General features: G+C 36.4%; 1 protein-coding gene across 12 annotated transcripts in view; it reads left to right on the forward strand.

Annotated features, from left to right (window-relative positions):
* DST (dystonin) overlaps positions 1-17,401 on the forward strand; it is a 558,750-nt gene that overhangs the window by 159,803 nt on the left and 381,546 nt on the right. The gene's annotated exons all lie outside the window — the stretch shown is intronic.

The following is a 17,401-nucleotide window of genomic DNA, read 5'->3' on the forward strand; positions in this document are numbered from 1 at the left end:
ATAAAGATTACTTGATAGTGTGATGCATGAAAGACTTTCGTCAGTGAGTCTGCGGTAAATTTAAACGTAAAGGAGTATATTTTGAGATATTTTTCTGCCTATCCTTTATGTTGGGGAAATTCTACGATAAATAGTATTGATATTTTAGTATCATGTTTATTTTGACTTTATAGTTAAATGTGACGTTAGATAAAGAGCATCTTCTCATCTTAAAGGGTATTTTTGTCTCTGGAAATTATTTTTCAGTGTGTCCAGACGGTCTCCTAACTGTGGCTTCTAAGCGCTCCACACCCAGGGGTAGCTCCCAGAGCCTTAATATATTCATGGTGAATAGTGGCCTATTTCATCGGTTGCATTCAAGTGGTTTTGCATCTTTTGAATATTTGCTGTCGTCTTAAGAAACTCAATTTCTGTAAATTGAATGGGGATTATATGGTTTAAAATGCATGTATCACTAGTTTTCTATTTGTAAAAAGTAGAAATATAGAATCCCGAACTGAATAATTAAATTCCAAATCCCCCCAGAGCTCAAAATCTACCCATGAATATATTTCATCTTCTTCTAGAACATGTTTTATTATTGACATTCCTTTAATCCATGTAGAATTCCGTAAACAGCACAATCAGAATTCCTTTGTGCCAAGACTCTATTGTGTATGACACTACCACTGAGCAAGTGCAATGATATTTTAGGCTAAAGCACATTTGTAGCATCTGTGTGTGTGTTCATGTGCAGTACACTCATGTTTACATCTGTCCTCCCATTTAAAAATAAGGTTCTTAATAAGTTGTTCCAGAACCTTAAAAATGAGAAATATTGCAATATACTAATAAACCTCATGGAAGATGTACACCTATGCTCTTTAAGGTCAGAAAGAAAAATGTCTGAAAGTTTGAAAGTATGTACCTTTTTTACTTTTGAAGAAAATGATAGCTGTATGAATTTTTGTCCCATCAAGTTTTACCTCTGACACGTGGGTGATTGCAGGTGACTCGGAAAACAGACATAACTGAGGTGATTTGACTTGCTTTGAGGAAGTGGATGTTATTTAAAAGATGGTTTTTATTTGCGTTTGGAACTAAAGGGAAATTGAAGACCTGGAGGCCATTGCAGTCGTCACTACACTTCATTTTAATTATAACCTAATGATCAGTATTGCACTTACATGTACACTTTTTCAAACATATAGTCCTGAATTTCACCGAAAAAGTGAAGGTCGTTTCTTTCGTTTTCTTTGTGGTTTTAAAATGCTTAGGTCATCAATTTGTCCCCGACTTTATAGATGTTCTGTGTTTCATCTGGTCTTGGAAAGGAGAGTAAGAGTATTGGCCAGTGTATTACGTGGAAAGCTAGAGACCTGGAAAACTCATTGTTTCCGGATGTGTTTTGAAGCCGGTTATGATTTCCCATCAGTATCCAATTCGATGACTTCATTACAGAGCTTATTATCCCGATGACTTGCTGTGGGGGCTGATCTAATCAGAAAAGAATTGTAGGCTTTGAATAGGGAGTTGTCAGTTCACTCAACTCTCAAAGTACAGTTGTTGCATTTTCTAAAATCATGTATTGTTCAAAACATTTTCCATTCCCATTTGAACGTAAGAGAGCTTATTTTGATTTTCATTTCTGCCCGAGTTCCTTGGTTCCAGGATGACTTTGCATTTGGCTGGAGTGTTATCAGGTTGCCAAGTGATCATATGCCCCAGCTGTTGAATGTGTAAGTGGTGGGGTCAGCTGTAACAAATTCAGAATCTGTGACAGAAACGTAGAATTACAATAACCTATAATGTTAGCAGTTATGACTGTTAGGTTTAGAAGTTGAGAGTTTAGTCTTCAGATGGCTTTGGAAGGACTTCAGACCTATCCTTCTGGAGCAAAACAAGAATAGCGGCAAGTGAGCGAGCCCTAATTATTTATGGTGTGGTCTATTCTTGGGTCTTACTTTGGTCCTTTACTTCTGAGTGAAAATAGGCAACTGTTTGCTGAATTAGAATAACACAGAAAGAGCTATTTGCTGCAGAGAAGGGTGCAGTGTCCTGATTCATATTCCAATCCCTTTGCTTATAAAATATATTCATCGCCAGGATATTCAGGGCATCTGATTTAAAAAAAAAAATCTCATTACTTCAGCAGATTACCACAGTCAGGGTGAATAAAGGCATTTACTTTCGAATAAAACATATTTCTTTGTTATTGTTTATGCTAGAAATTGCCCGTGTCAGTGGCTTTCTTTAATATCTATAGTGAATTATGCAGTTTATTTACCATGTAAATAGAAAACATTTTTAGTAGGTTAGCACAAAAGATGCAGAACATCCCTCTTGTCTTTCCTGTCAGTATAAGGAAACTAACCTACATACTGTTATTATAATTATTATATATTATTATAGTATCAATATTAACTAGATGTCACTCTAATCTATGAAATTCTGCTGTTTGAGTCTATCATTGGAAGATTTTCTTTCCTCAACACATTGTTACTTTTTAAAATTGATACTAAGTGTGAAAATGAGATCATTAATGTGAACCCAATAAATTTTATTCTATACATTTTAGACTTAACGGACAAGGAAGGTAAATTATTTTGGTCCAAGAAAATGGATATTTTTCCATTGACCTGGAAATTAATCAGTTATCCCCAGACAGCTATAAAAAGGGTTTCATTATTATTCTCTATGAAAGCTGAGTGGCAGATTTCTTACTTATCTATATCTGTATCTATCTATCTATCTGTCTATCTATATATCACTAAAAAACCCTCTTCGATTAAGAAAAAGGCAAAATGTTCTGTTCCTCATGAAAATGTTGAGGAATTGCTAAAGCAATTGCTAAAGTCCCTTCTCTCATTAGAGCCGTGTGATTCTGCTTATGCCCATGGTGACAAAATGAACTGAGAACTACTCACAGCCAGTAGTTTTCATTTTCACTTCAGTTTTACGTCCTTACGTAGATATGTGAATGGTCAAAATCCTGTCTTTGACTGTGTAAATTAACTCTGGTGCCGGTTGAATTGAAGCTGGAGTGTAAAGGTTTCTTTACTTTGCTTCCTTCATACAGTGTGGCCTCAGTGGTTTTCAGCTGGCTTTAGGATTCTGCAAAATCTTGATTTCAGATTTCATCTCCTCCTGGGGCTTCATAGTCAGTTGTGTAATAAGTGACCTTTAACAGGGCTATATCATAATAGTGTTGCATTGTAGCTAGTTATGACAGTATTAGTCTGAGCTTTTTTCTTTTAAAAAATGAAATAGGCTTAACTGGTAATGACTGTTAGTTAAGATTGTGTTTGGCTGTTTGTAGCAGAAACAGATGATAGTGTTTTCTTTTTCTCAGGGACTGAGAGGCCTCAGGTAGGACTGGGAGGGCTGTAGCGCACCTCTATTTGCCAGTAGGACCCAGACTCCTATGTTTCTTCTTGGCCACTTGTAGTACATCATGTGGTTGTTCTCTCATTACAAGATGGCTGCTGCTCTTCCAGCATTTGTGTCTCAATTCCAGATGGAAAGAAGGGGAAGTACAAGGACAAAGGACAAAAGATCCAGACAAGTTGATTCAGCCTCCTTTTAAAGATCTTTTTTAGAAGCCCACTTAGCAGTTTTTACTTGTATTTCACTGGTCAGAACTGTTATAGGGGCCACTGCTGTCTGCAAGGCAGACTAGGAAAATAGACATTTTAGCTGGCCCCACTTAGTGCCCTGAACAAAAGTGAAATTCTGTTAGTAAAGAATAAGGAGAGAATGGATATCGTGTTTGCAACCTGCAGTGTCTGTCCTGAAATTGGAAACCTAAACTCTGGACGCATTAACAACCATAACACAATGTTATGCGATTTTGCTCTAGTTGGAGAGAATTTGAGAGCTCCCTTGACATCTCTGAGGATTTTCCAGATGACACAGTTGAGTGTTTTATGATATTGCAACATGGATTTGAAAAGTAATTTCCACTAAATAATTAGGATTTAAATCGGCCAAAGATCTTGTTCATTGCCTTACACTATAAGGAACACATATCAGTTCAGGAATGGTAATGGGTTATTAGCTACTGTTAGTGAATTTAACTTTGAACACAAAACATCACACTCATGCTCCTTTAGTTTTTTTTTTGTTGTTGTTGTTGCTGTTCTGGTTTAGCCTTATATGGTTATCTCAACATTTATTTAGTCAGGGACTTTAAAAAAAGCTTTATGCTTTTAAAAACTTTTTATTTGAACAATTTGGAGATGCTTGTTTTTCTCGTGTAATGACGGTTTCAGGTACTAAATGATATGTAAGGAAAGGTGGTGAGAGCAACTTGTCTTAATCTGCAGCCAGGCAGAGAAGTGTTCATGTTTCTGCCTCTGGGTCCCGTGTGCCCAGCAGCCTGGCTTTGTGGTGAGCTGGGGGGTTTGACCAAAGCATCTCGAGACTGAGATCCTAAGAACATCAGAAGCTACAGAGGTAACACAGAGATGGAATTTCTAGGCTGTCATGTGTTCCTTTCCATTTTAGCTCCACAACGGAGTATACAAATGTATAAAACACACTGAGGCTGTCTTTTCTCCACTGTATATTCTTGCCTCCTTTATCAAAGATAAGGTGACCATATGTGTGTGGGTTTATCTCTGGGCTTTCTGTCCTGTTCTATCTTTCTGTTTTTGGGCCAGTACCATACTGTCTTGATTACTGTAGCTTTGTAGTTTAGTCTGAAGTCAGGGAGCCTGATTCCTCCAGCTCCATTTTTCTTTCTCAAGATTGCTTTGACTCTTCGGGGTCTTTTGTGTTTCCATACAAATTGTGAAATTTTTTATTCTAGTTCTGTGAAAAATGCCATTGGTAGTTTGATAGGGATTTCATTGAATCTGTAGATTGCTTTGGGTAGTAGAGTCATTTTCACAATGTTGATTCTTCCAGTCCAAGAATATGGTATATCTCTCCATCTATTTGCATCATCTTTAATTTCTTTCATCAGTGTCTTATAATTATCTGCATACAGGTCTTCTGTCTCCTGAGGTAGGTTTATTCCTAGATATTTTATTCTTTTTGTTGCAGTGGTAAATGGGAGTGTTTTCTTAATTTCACTTTCAGATTTTTCATCATTAGTGTATAGGAATGCAAAAGATTTCTGTGCATTAATTTTGTATCCTGCTACTTTACCAAATTCATTGATTAGCTCTAGTAGTTTTCTGGTAGCATCTTTAGGATTCTCTATGTAGAGTATCATGTCATCTGCAAACAGTGACAGTTTCACTTCTTTGCCAGTTTGGATTCGTTTTATTTCTTTTTCTGCTCTGATTGCTGTGGCTAAAACTTCCACAACTATGTTGAATAATAGTGGTGAGAGTGGGCAACGTTGTCTTGTTCCTGATCTTAGTGGAAATGGTTTCAGGTTTTCACCATTGAGGACGATGTTAGCTGTGGATTTGTCATATATGGCCTTTATTATGTTGAGGAAAGTTCCCTCTATGCCTACTTTCTGCAGGGTTTTTATAATAAATGGGTGTTGAATTTTGTCGAAAGCTTTCTCTGCATCTATTGAGATGATCATATGGTTTTTCTCCTTCAGTTTGTTAATATGGTGTATCACGTTGATTGATTTGAGTATATTGAAGAATCCTTGCATTCCTGGGATAACCCCACTTGATCATGGTGTATGATGCTTTTAATGTGTTGTTGGATTCTGTTTGCTAGTATTTTGTTGAGGATTTTTGCATCTATGTTCATCAACTGACAAAGGATTAATCTCCAAGATTTACAAGCAGCTCAATAACAAAAAAACAAACAACCCAATCCAAAAATGGGCAGAAGACCTAAATAGACATTTCTCCAAAGAAGATATACAGATTGCCAACAAACACATGAAAGCATGTTCAACATCATTAATCATTAGAGAAATGCAAATCAAAACTACAATGAGATATCATCTCACACCAGTCAGAATGGCCATCATCAAAAAATCTACAAACAATAAATGCTGGAGAGGGTGTGGAGAAAAGGGAACCCTCTTGCACTGCTGGTGGGAATGTGAATTGGTACAGCCACTATGGAGAACAGTATGGAGGTTCCTTAAAAAACTACAGATAGAACTACCATATGACCTAGCAATCCCACTACTGGGCCTATACCCTGAGAAAACCATAATTCAAAAAGAGTCATGTACCAAAATGTTCATTGCAGCTCTATTTACAATAGCCAGGAGATGGAAACAACCTAAGTGTCCATCATCGGATGAATGGATAAAGAAGATGTGGCAGGGCTTCCCTGGTGGCGCAGTGGTTGAGAGTCCGCCTGCCGATGCAGGGGACACGGGTTTGTGCCCCGGTTTGGGAAGATCCCACATTCTGCGGAGCGGCTAGGCCTGTGAGCCATGGCCACTGAGCCTGCGCTTCCGGAGCCTGTGCTCCGCAGCTGGAGAGGCCACAACAGTGAGAGGCCCACGTACCGAAAAAAAAAAGAAGATGTGGCACATATATACAATGGAATATTACTCAGCCATAAAAAGAAACGAAATTGAGTTATTTGTAGTGAGGTGGATGGACCTAGAGTCTGTCATACAGAGTGAAGTAAGTCAGAAAGAGAAAAACAAATATGGTAGGCTAACACATATATATGGAATCTAAGGAAAAAAAAAGTCATGAGGAACCTAGGGGTAAGACGGGAATAAAGACACAGACCTACTAGAGAATGGACTTGAGGATATGGGGAGGGGGAAGGGTAAGCTGTGACAAAGTGAAAGAGTGGCATGGACATATATACACTACCAAACGTAAAATAGGTAGCTAGTGGGAAGCAGCCGCATAGCACAAGGAGATCAGCTCGGTGGTTTGTGACCACCTAGAGGGGTGGGATAGGGAGGGTGGGAGGGAGGGAGACGCAAGAGGGAAGAGATATGGGAACATATGTATATGTATAACTGATTCACTTTGTTATAAAGCAGAGACTAACACACCATTGTAAAGCAGTTATACTCCAATAAAGATGTTTAAAAAAAAAAGCAAAGAACGCACTGAGATTATTTGCCTCTATAAGCCTGGTGTTTGAGTGAGAAGATTTGTAGTTTGCAATGTTTAGTATTTCATATTAATTTAAAAGAAACTCAGGTGCTTCTGTTACATGGGGCCCCTCTCTTTACAGTGGCTTTTGAAGAAAGTCTCCTGTGTTCATTTTTCGGCTCTTACTAATTTAGAGCACATATCTGCCTTCTACCAAAGAGGAATTTCAGGCAGCTATCTGCTGAAATATATCATTATTTTATAAGCAACCAAATAAGGCTTTTATATATATTTTTGGTTTATCTCTTTTTTTATTGGAGTATGGTTGATTTACAATATTGTGTTAGTTTCAGGTGTACACCAAAGTGATTCAGTTTTATAAATATATAAAACTCCGTATATATATCTCCATTCTTTTTCAGGTTCTTTTCCCTTACAGGTTATTACAAACTATTGAGTGTAGTTCCCTGTGCTATATAGTAGGTCCTTATTGTTTATCTGTTTTATATATAGTAGTGTGTATGTGTTAATCCCAAACTTCTTATTTATCCCTTTCCACTCCCCCATTTCCCCTTTGGTAACCATAAGTTTGTTTTCTATGTCTGTGAATGTGTTTCTGTTTCGTAAATAAGTTCATTTGTATCATTTTTTTTTTTAGATTCCACATATAAGACATAGAATGTGGTATTTGTCTTACTCTTTCTGACTTACTTCACTTAGTATGATAATTTCTAGGTCCATCCTTGTTGCTGCAAATGGCATTATTTCACTTTTTTTATAGCTGAGTAATATTCCATTGTATAGTCTATCCCTTTAATGCAATTTTATTTGCTATAGTTTTCCACCCTACTTTCTTCTCTCTCAGAAGAGGGAGCAAATAGTTCTGCTGGGGTTGGGTGCTGGGGAAAGCTTTGTCCTTTGAGTCAAATGGGATTTTACCCTGAGAGAGGCTGAAGGCAGCAGGGCGGGAATTCTCAGGAGGAGGGGCTGGCAGGGCTATTCCATTTCATTAGCAGAACCCATTTGGAAAGTTTGGCTGAAGTGCACAGTAAGCTTTAGTAGGTTTTAGGGATGGGATTGGATGAAGGTTATGGGAAGATGGATATGGGTGAATATGGAGGGTTATGTTGGACCAGACTGAAAAGAGCCTGGGATGCCACAGCCAGCACCGAGTTTGGGGTTTCTTCTCTAGGCAGGGAGGGGAACTCTAATGATCCTTGGCAGGATGTTACCAATGAGATCAGTTTTAGGGAGATGACTCTGGTAACGGTGTGGATGGTTGAATGGGAAGGGAGACTCAGGAAGCAGGGAGACAGGGCGGGAGGCCACCGTAAAATTGGGGTGGTTTGAATGGAAGGCTGGATCGAGAGAAACTTATTTCAGAAGCCGACAGCATGGCTGATGGTTGGTTCTGTGTGTGGGGACAGGATGGTGTGCAATGACTTTGTTGTTGAAGTTGTAGTCGAAGATACTTGGAGTGTGTTCTTTTTCATTTGTAAAAAATCATTTGTAGTATGTGTTCATTAGAAAATATGGTTTTGAGTTTTAAAAATTCTTTTAAAGCTGCTATTAAATAGACATTAACTTAAGCTATAGATAGATGAATCCAGTAAATTCAGTAAATGCATAAATATTTCTCAGAAAAAAAGAAAATATGGTTTTGAAACAGCAGTTTTTTCTTTTTTTTCTTTTTCCTCTTTTTTTAAATTGAGATGTAGTTGACATAACATTAGAAACAAATTCTTAATATTAATCATTGCTAGACCTTCCTTTTTAGAGAAATGGAGTCAGTGCTGTTTGCTTGACCTTGGAAATACAGCCAATAGAACTGGAATGTTCTATTTAATGTAGGTTTCTGAAGAAATATCTTACCAGTCTTCTTGTTGGCAATCCTCTCAGCATGATTTATAGTATCCTAGAGCAATGAATCCGTTTTCTAAAAGCAAATAAAATGATTGGTTTCAGAACCTTTTTTAAAGTATTAATGCTTAAAAATCAATCTTTTAATATATTTGAACAACTTTTTTCGTTTGGTTTTATTTCAGAACGTCTTAATTTATTTGTTGTTTTTTTCTACATAAACTCCAGCAAATTTTTAGAGTCAGTTTTGTTTGGTCTATAAGAAGGTCAATGGTTCTATGATCATTTACTATAAGGTCTAAGCCATTCTTGAATTTATGTGTTAAGTGTTTAATTTTTAACTTAAAATAGTCAAAATACTAGCTACCACTTATATTCCTACCTACTTATATGACAGGCACAGTGCAGGTTCTTGCAAATGAGTTATCTATTATTTATAAATCTCGTAACTCTTTATCTTGACTACAACTACCACTGTTTTGCCAATATGGACATTGAGGCTTAGAGAAGTTAATTTTCCTGAAATCATATAGCTAAAAGCGGTAGCAGTGACATTTGAACATCAAGTGTATATTAGATATAAACTACGTATTTTGAGTTTTGCTACATTGACCAGGAAATGTTGCAGAAATAGTGTTTATAAGCATATTTTTTATTAGAATTATGATTTTGATTAATACTAAAACTTTCTGAGGTGTGTTAAATGGATACATGAAATAAAAATTAATAGTTTAAAAATCTATAGAGATTTAGTTCAATTCAAATATTAAATAGACTTTGGAGCTTGAACTGTTATATCTTAGCTGGACTATAAATTCTAATGAGTAGATATCCATGAAAAGAAAAGAAAATTTTAATATGAGCTTTTCCAGTGTGTATTTAGGTTGAGGAGATTTTTGAAAATAATTAAATTTTGTAAATGTCACTGATGAATGTGGCTGCTTTGATACATGCCTGAGATGTTTCCTGGAAAGAATCGTCAAAGGGAGTTGACAAAGTCCCGATTTTTCTCTAGTGGGTGAAAATATTTCCCAGTGAATCCTGGTATTAAAGACATTATACAAAGATATCATTGTCCCAGTGAATTAAAGACATGCCCCTATATTCAGTGTTACAGTTCTCTCTGCTGGCTTTGCCAGTGTGACAATTTGTATTCTTGATGTCGGGCATGAAATGATACTACTTGGTGGCTTACTTCCTGCAGTGAGAGGCACATCTCCTTCACTCTCTACCTCACTGGGTTAATAAAGGTGGGATAAAATAGGGCATATGAAGTCTTTTGAGCAGTAGAGATTACATAGTCAGTCAGTGAATGAGGAAGACCTAAGAACGCAAGTTCTCTGTCTGCTCCTAGGGCAGTAGTCTTAAAAAAATAAACTTTTTAGAGCAGTTTTTTAGAGCAGTTTTAGTTTTATGGAAAAATTGAGCAGAAAGTACAGAGTTCTTCAGTACTCCCTTCCTTCCCCACAATTTCCCCATTTGGTATTTTGCATTGATGTACATTTGTTTTAATTGATGAACCAATATTAATACATTATTATTAACTAAGATCCTATTTGCATTAGTAACATTGCACAGTTCTTTCTGGGCTCTCTATCCTGTTCCATTGATTTATGTGTCTGTGTTTGTGCCCGTATCATACTGTTTTGATTACTGTAGCTTTGTATATGGTCTGAAGTCAGGGAGCCTGATTCCTCCAGCTTTGTTCTTCCTTCTGAAGATTGTTTTGGCTATTCAGGGTCTTTTGTGTTTCCATACAAATTTTAAAATTATTTGTTCTAGTTCTGTGAAAAATGTCATCAATATTTTGATAGGGATTGCATCGAATCTGTAGATTGCCTTGGGTAATATGGTCATTTTAACAATATTAATTCTTCCAACCCCCAAACGTTGTATATCTCTCCAACTGTTTGTGTCATCTTTGATTTCTTTCACCATTGTCTTATAGTTTTCTGAGTACAGGTCTTTTACCTCCTTAGGTAGGTTTATTCCTAGGTATTTTATTCTTCTTTATGCAATGGTAAGTGGGATTGTTGCCTTAATTTCTTTCTGATTGTTCATTGTTAGTGTATAGACATGCAAGAGATTTCTCTATATTAATTTTGCATCCTGCAGCTTTACTGAATTCATTGATGAGCTCTAGTAGTATTCTGGTGGTGCCTTTAGGATTTTCTATGTATAGTATCATGTCATTTGCAGACAGTGACAGTTTTACTTCTTTTTTCCCAATTTGGATTCCTTTTATTTCTTTTTCTTGTCTGATTGCTGTGGCTAGGACTTCCAAAACTATGTTGAATATGTGCAGTTCTTTGGGAGTTGACAGATGCATGTCACGTGTCTACCACTGCAGTATCATATAGAATAGTTCAACAGCCCACAGATCCTGTGTTCTACCTGTTCATCCTCCCCATGCCCATGCCTCTGGCAACCCCGATCGTTTTTTGTCTCCATGTAGTTTTATCTTTTCCAGAATTTCCTGTAGTTGGAATTGTACAGTATGTAGCCTCTTCAGACTGGTTTCTTCCACTTAGTAACATGCATTTAAGTTTCCTCCATGACTCTTCATGACTTGATAGCTCAGTTCTTTTTATTGTTGAATAATATTCCATTGTATAGATTTACCACAGTTTGTTTATTCATTCACCTTTTGAAGGACATCTTGGTTGCTTTCAGCGTTTGTCAGTTTTGAGTAAAGATGCTTAAACGTTTGTGTGCAGGTTTTTGTGTGGACATAAGTTTCCAACTCCTTTGGGTAAATACCTGGGAGTGTGACTGCTGGATCATAGGTAAGACTGTGTTTATCTTGTAAGAAACTGCCAAACTGTCTTCCACAGTGGCTGTACCACTTTTCATTTCCCCCAGCAGTGAGTGAGAGTTCCTGTTGCTCCACATCCTCACCACCATTTGGTGTTATCAGTGTTTTGGATTTTAGCCATTCTGATAGGTGTGTACTAGCATTGAATTGGTTTAATTTGCATTTCCCTAATGACATATGATGTGGAGCATCTTCTCATATGTGTATTTGCATTTGTATATCTCCTTTGGCGAGTTGTCTGTTCAGATCTTTTGCCCACTTTTTAATTGGGTTGTTTGTTTTCTTCCTGTTGAGTTTTAAGAGTCCTTTGTATCTTTTAGATGTCAGTCCTTTATTACATGTTTTTCAAATGGTTAGTAGTCTTTTTATTTTTTTAAAAGTTTACTTAAATGTCAATTTTATTAATTTTGAGTTTTGAAATTTTAATTCCATTTCAAAAATTTTTAAATTTTTATTTTATATTAGAGTATAGCTGATTTACAATATTGTGTTAGTTTCAGGAGTAAAGCAAAGTGATTGAGTTATACATATTCATATATCCATTCTTTTTCAGATTCTTTTCCCATATAGGTACTACAGAATATTGAGTAGAGTTCCCTGTGCTATACAGTAGGTCCTTGTCAATTATTTACCTTATATATAGTAGTGTGTATATGTTAGTAGTCTTTTTATATTCTTACCTCCTCTTGACACTTTTGAACCATTGCATATTATAGATATTATTTAAATAAATAAGGCCCTGGGTATTTCCTTTCATATGGGCATGTTATTTATAAGTACTGTTTTGTTTTGGGTATGTACACCCTGTGGACCTTGTAATGTGGACTTGCATGGGGTGGCTCAGAGTTCAGCAATCTGACAGTTTGCTTTGGTGTATCTACATGTGCTGCTGCTACAGTTCAGGTATCTGGCTCGCTGGCAGCTATGACGCTTTAGAACACTTGAGTCTAAAATTAGTTGAACTGTTCTATTTTAAGGATAGGCTGACATTAGTAGTCCAGGTCCTGCAAAATATGGAAAGTTGAACTCTTAGGATAGTGAATTACTTCTTTTAAAATGTAATCAGAAGTAGGGTTACATAGATAGTAGTTTGTATAATTTTTTAGAGAATTTTTGTGATGGTGATTTGATTATAGCCTGGGTGTCATGCCATATATATACATATATAAAATGTCTAATAACACAAAGTTTTATGTTACCACTTAGAATTAAGCAGCAGGTAAATGATCATATTTGAGTTTTAAAACCGTGAGTTATGAGGTACAGCAAGATTACTTGATTTTCTGTTTTGGTTGTTCATTTTGTGATCTTTGTGATAACTTTATCTGCATAACAGAAACTAGAGAATATTGAAAATACTTGGTAGATAAAAAGCCAAGTGGTGAAATTCAGAGTTTGATTTTGCATATAGAGTAGATTTTATAATCTTTTTAAGGGAGGGCTTATGGTTATGAAGGCATTTGTAGTATTACTTGAATGTGTCTTTCAAGCAATCTCAGAAGCTAGAACAACTTAGTTACTACAGATATCTTAGTCTTTATACTTTTCTTTGAAGAACAGAAGAAGGATTGAAGAATTCTAAATTACAGAAAGCAAAATGCAAGGGTGCTTTATATTACTTGTGGAAAAACAGATGTACTTAATCTCCATGCTTTCCCATTTAGAAAACTATATAGAAATTAAAATTTGTGCTTCAGTAGAATTAAAATAAACAGAATAAAATACTTTTGTAATTAGTCTTTCATTGAAAACATTCAAGCAATATTGTTCCCAACCTCATCTTTCTCGTATTTCTCATCAGGAATTAATTGATTACATGCTCAGTTGCACAAATTACTGTGTCACTTACACCCTCCCCAAGCCTCCGTCACATGTTCTAATCAGCTTTCCTTAGGAAAGCTGGACAGAGAGGAAGCACTGGGGCCAAGAAATTGATCTTCATCAAATTGAAATATGTGGTTTAATTCTAAATGGTTATTGGTCATATACTTAAAAAATGTTCAGAGGAACTTGGGCCTGTGGAAAGAAGAGGAACTCAGGCTACAGGGCTGTAGCCTCTGGAAGAGCAGAGATGGGTGAGGATGCTCGGCTGGGTCCTCTCTGAGGCTCTGACTTACACTGCGTGGAGCTGGCCGTGCAGCCCCAGCTGGAGTGGGGCTGGCATCTGAAGGGAGGCAGATACCAGTGGGAGGAGGCTCTGTGTTGTGGGTGAGGATGGACAGTGTTGGTGGAGGGTTTTCTGTACCTGCCTTTTCATCTGCACAGTCTGACCTTGCACATCCTGCTTTGCATTGTGGGAAGAGTATTATCATAATGATTTAATCAATACTTTAAACCAGACAGATTTTGTTTGTAGGTAATCAGTGTTAAGCTGTAAATTTTATCCTCTGCTTTTAAGAACTCTGAATATATTATCAAATATATTATCAATACCATGAATATATTATCAAATCTGAAGCTTCAGTCGTGAGAAATAACTTTTAGGCATGGCTCAACAAATGTAAAGACTGATTGAGACAGCTTGTTTTTTGGGGAAGGCCTGTATTGCTATGAACTTCCCTCTAAGAACTGCTTTTGCTGCATCCCATAGATTTTGTATGGTTCTGTTTTCATTGTTGATTGAGACAATCTTAACACGGTGTAGGAAATTCTGAGTTAGATCGATGATCATAATTATAACACCTTGCATATTGTTTGTATTTTTATATACATGTTACAATTTCATTCTTACGCCTCCTCTCTGAGATAGGTAACATAAGCGTCAGTTCCCTTATTTTGTAGCCAAGGAAACTAGGTTCCCATGATTGCATTGACGGGTGGCCGATTGGCATTCTGGCAGCCAGTCCACAGAGCCCTCTCTACTTTTGGTAATTGTGGCCCATCTTTATATGCATTCACAGTTTATTATTAACGTATAGATTATAAGTAATGTATGTGATGAGAGGTGAATAGTCTCAGTTTAAGTAAACAGCTATTGAATATGTCCTGGAATTATTGGTAGAGGTCTATATTTAGGAAGGAGATAAATACAGGTTCCTTTTTTTGTGTAACTTTGTTTTGGGCTATCCTTAATCTATAAACTTCAGTGAAAAATTCTCTTGCTGGCTATTGGGCATTTAGGTACCTGAGGGAAAAACTCTGTTATCTTTTACTTCCATTGTTAATTGAAGCAGCTCTTAAAATTATAGGGTTTTATGTTTAGACAGAAAAACTATCCCATTGACTAAAAGTATAATTTCTGTATTAGTGGAAAAGGAGGAACTATGTAAGTTTTGTGTGGAATGTGAGAAGAAAAATCTATGACAGCATGTTTGGAAAATAAAGAAATGGACAAAATGGGAACAAAAAATAATCTGTAGTTCCATTATCCAGTAAACTAATTAATGTTCTGATATATTTCCTCTCCTTTTCCATTTCTCTTTTCTCCTTAATATGTAACATTTAAAAATTTGAACCATGTATGTAAAACTGTATCCTGCTTATCTACTTAATATATCATGGTATTTTCTAATGCTATTAAATATTGTTTCAAAATATTTTTAATGACTGATGCATGTATTCTGTTATGGATAGTGATAAATAATGTCATGACACCATTTAAGTAATTTTGTATTCTGATGGATTTGGTTAATATTACTACATTGGTATCATTGGATCTAGTTACAAGCTTCAGAAATAGAAGTTTTCAAGATCAGAAAGAAATCTTATGGATTATATAAGCCAGTTAACAATTAACTGTTTATAAGATACTGCCTAATTCATGACTGAGTAGATTCTTGAGTTATAGATCCAATTAAAAAATTCTAATCAGTCTGAATTCTGGAAATTCCACAATAAAGGAAGCAGTGACTAATAATGTAGAGATCTGGTTTCTATTCCTGGATCTTGATATTAACTAGCTAGTATTGGATGGGCTTATAAATTAAAGGAATGATTGCCTCCTCATCCTATAATACTTTCCTTAATGAATTAATTAATCATTTATTCATCTAGAAAACATCCATTGAGTGTTTCTTGTGTGATAGTAAGTATGCTAGATCCTTAGGGTGATCGACATAAGGAAGTCAGTGGTCTTTTATTTTTCTTGTAGAGTTGTGGACGTATCACTTTATTCTGATGTGATGATCTGTCTGGTTCTCCTTGACATCACTCTCTGACATACTTTCCATTTACTGTTTTTGGCATCCACGTCATTTTTTATTTGAGATGATAACCATATTCGTAGTTTTAATTTATTTATGGAACTCTTATTGATTCCTTTTGAAAACCTTTTGAAAATGCCTTCAGGACTTTTGATATAGGCTGTAATCGTTGATTGCATTTACCTTTCATTACTTGTGCTGGTCTTCAAGATTATACTCTTTGTTAATGGTACTGAATTTAGCAGTATTGGGGGGGACTAGGTGTATTGGTAACATTGATTGAAGTAGAACTTTGGAAGAAATTGATAATTTAAAACCCTTTTCTATTTTCTTCACATGCATTAATGATATGTAAACTTGGTGCCTTCGAGTGTGTGCAAATGACTTTTTTTGGGAGGTTTAAAAACTGTTCTCTGTCTTAATTGCTGTGTGCTGTACTTGTATGTCTAGCTCTGCATTTCTTCAGTGTTGGTTAAATGATGGCCTTATACAACTTGAGAAAGGCCTAAATGTCGTCCCCTCCGAGGCTTCTTCTTCCATCTCTAGTTAAATGGAAGATTTCTCTTGTACTTTTAATTCTTCACTTTGGGAATGAACGTGAACAGAAAATTCCTGGTTGCCCATTCTTTGAGTCTGAGGTGAAGCTCCCCCCTCAGGACTGGGGACTGTGGCCTTCAGTTTTGAATGCCTTCAATCTGGGGAGTTGCTTAAGCTGTTTTGATTTGTTTTTCTCTTCCCTCATTAACCACTCCCCCCACCAGTGAACAGAACTGTACAGTAAGTCCCCCGCATACGAACCTTCAAGTTGCAAACTTTCATACAAACACACGTTTCAAAGATGCAAACGTGTGTTCATATATCCAGTCACGTAAGCTAGTTCACGTGTCTGGCGTACATTGTCGCGTGCATGCATCCTCTACAGGTGGTTGTGCTTTTGTGTACTTTACTGTACAGTAGTGTATAGAGTACAGTATCTTTATTTCAAGCCCAGGATGTCCAGAAGCAAGCGTAAAAGTAGCAGTGATGTAGCTGGTACTACTGTACTTTTCAAGGTACTGTACTGTAAGATTAAAAATGTTTTCTTTATTTTTTGTTTTTTATGTATTATTTATGTGAATAGTATTATAAACCTATTATAGTACAGTACTGTATAGCCAATTGTGTTAGTTGGGTACCTAGGCTAACTTTGTTGGGCTTACGAACAAATTGGACTTAAGAATGCGCTCTTGGAGTGGCACTTGTTCCTATGTAGGGGACTTACTGCAGTTCTGCATCTAACCCTGATTCTGCTCTCTTAACGGCCCATCTTTGAGAATTACTATTGCTTGTGGTTGATACAGAGAAAAGATAGAAATGGTGAGTGTGCTGATTTTCCTTCCTTTCATTTTATACTGGAGAAAGCTGAAGTCCAGGGAAGTGGGGATCAGCAGAGGGAAAAGCAAGATCTGCATTGAGGTCTCCTGATCTCTACGTCTCCACACCACTCTGTCTCCTTTTCTGCTCGCTGGTAGATAGAAGAGGTGCTTTCATTGGCTATGTCTAAGCCACTTATTGAAAAAGCCATGCCTTATGAGAGAATTAGTAAGGAAATTAATGTAGAAGAAACGAGTGGAAAAAGT

Source organism: Leucopleurus acutus, assembly GCF_964270905.1.
Source record: "Leucopleurus acutus genome assembly, chromosome: 10".
Lineage (NCBI taxonomy): Eukaryota > Metazoa > Chordata > Mammalia > Artiodactyla > Delphinidae > Leucopleurus > Leucopleurus acutus.